Genomic DNA, 2368 nt, shown 5'->3' on the forward strand with positions numbered 1-2368 from the left:
TCCTTCCTCCGGTGCTGCTTTCCCTCCCCCTCCCTGCATCAGTCCCCTCGTGCTTCCTTTCCTGTTGCAACAACCCCCTTGCTTTCCCTCCCCCTCCTTTGCATACCTTGACACACTGCAACTGAACTCTGGCAACTGTCTCTCCTACTGTGTCTCTCTAAAAGAGCTTGAGACCAGCCCCTTTGGACATCTGCGTCTCCCACTGCCAATGCTTTCGAAAGCAATGCTGCAATCATAGCCCTTGGACCTCTACAAGTCTCTCTATGACAGAGCTCGATATTGCCTCTGAGAGCATTGATGCTCCTTGGATCTTGCCTCTGAGAGCATTGCTGCTCCTTGGATCTCTGCAACTCTTTGTGATAAGAGCTCGACATCGCCTTTGGGCGCCATTGCTCTCGAGCCTCCTCCCTCTGCCTTTCTCTTTCAATTGCCTCCTGCAATTGGCTCTCCTTCCCCTCCTCTCTCTCCCTCTTCCTTGGCCCACTCTCCCCCTCTGCATCTCTAACCCCCCGCCACCACCATTTCCCTCTCCCTCTGCTTCTCCGTCCCCTCACCCCTCCATCTCCCTTTCTTGGTTCTTCCAACGACATTTTTAATATGTTAGATGCTGCCACTTGTCCATCATACAACTGTGGTAGTTCAAATCGGTTGGATTGGACGATCTGGCCACTCCAATAAGCGCGTTCTGGATTAGTAAGAATCAGGATTGTCTCTGATTCCAATTTTTGAAACACTGGGTGAAGGGAATCAGTTTTTTAGGTGGCTGTCTAGAAGGGGTTCTACATAACCCAGATTTTTGCCAAATGGCAGCTCGAATGATGCCCACTTTTTTCTCGGACAGGTAGACCCATTGTCCCCTGCTGGCACGTCAAGTTTCATTCCAGGCGGGTCCATTGGTGAAATTAGGTGGATCCATCCAAAAAGATGCCCCGGCCATTCTTTCCTTGGATGCATTGGATTTCTTGGTTTGGTTGGAGATCATCAAAAAGTTAAGACCCATCTGTATTAGACCTGTCCTTGTGAGGTGGCCTCACAATGAAAACAAGGCATGTGGACTGTGTCCACAAAGTTAAGTTTTGATGTGGTGGGAGAATAGATCCTCTCATCTATGCTTGGCTTTGATAAGCGGAGGTGGTTCATCCACAGAAGAGATGATGGGAAATTCCCTCTTTAGATTATGTCTTCTGCATTTTTGTTCTTTCCTGTACTCTCCAGCTTGTTTCAGCATACGGCCAAAGCCAATTTCCACCATTAGACACTCATATAGATTCTGTCCAGCTGGTTTAGTCTGGTTTCATGACAATTGGGATGTCTGGTCACGATTTAATCTCCTTTGAAGATTATGAATCAAGTGTTTTATGCCTTTCCCATGTATGGATGTGTCATTTCAATTTAAGTTTAAACCTAAGCTTACGACCACACCACATCCGATCCACGTGTGTGGGAAGAACTCTGGACACGAGAGAGAAAAGATACCTCTCTTCAAGAAATCATACTCCTGTATTCTGAAGATAATTATATATAAGCAAGTCCTCATACTCCTTGATTTAGTCTCTTTGAAGATTCTGAATCTAGAGATGTTATTAGTATAGCCCATAATCGATGGACAATGCATTGATCGGGGATGAGGGCACCTTCATTGTATCTGGGAGCCCATAACATTAAGCCTTCTAGGCCACTTCCTATACAATTAGGGTTTGAAAAAAAAAAGGGGGGCATGATTGTAATACGAATCAATGGATACCAATCCCTTATCCAATAATGGAATTAATAATCAGTATATCAGCATCACGACTCAACATAAAAAAATGTATGCATGGTTTTATTAATTGGCATCAGATTGGTCGATTTGTTTCCTTTGGGTGATCACGTGGTTAAAAAAAAAAAAAATCAATTTTTTTAGGTTGTATTTGGTAGCCAAGAGAAGAAAAAAAAAGTATAAAAATTGTATTATTTTCTTAGTTTAAGAAATTCTCATTATGTTTTGATATGTCCTGTGTACTAAGGGAAGATTATTTTTTTGAATTTCAAAATTTATCTTAGAAATGGTGAAGTTTTCTTGTGCTGCTAAAAAAAGTCTTAGGAAAACGCAAGAAAATAGGAAAATTATTTTCTTTTCTTCTATTGGTAGCTACACGCTAGACAGGCTTAGTTTTTTTTTTATTTATCTCTATTCTTTTATTTTCTAGATTTTTTTTTTCTATTTTTCCCTCAGCTACCAAACACAGCCTTATGAAAAATAGGAGCAGGATCCCTTTTTTTTTTTTTTTTTGACCTTAATGGTTCGGCTTCGCTATAATGTTTTTGTGGATAATAAATCAAAAAGTTAAATTTATATTTTATAAAGAGTAAATTCATTCCCCCCCCC

Source organism: Macadamia integrifolia, chromosome 5 (genome assembly GCF_013358625.1).
Source record: "Macadamia integrifolia cultivar HAES 741 chromosome 5, SCU_Mint_v3, whole genome shotgun sequence".
Lineage (NCBI taxonomy): Eukaryota > Viridiplantae > Streptophyta > Magnoliopsida > Proteales > Proteaceae > Macadamia > Macadamia integrifolia.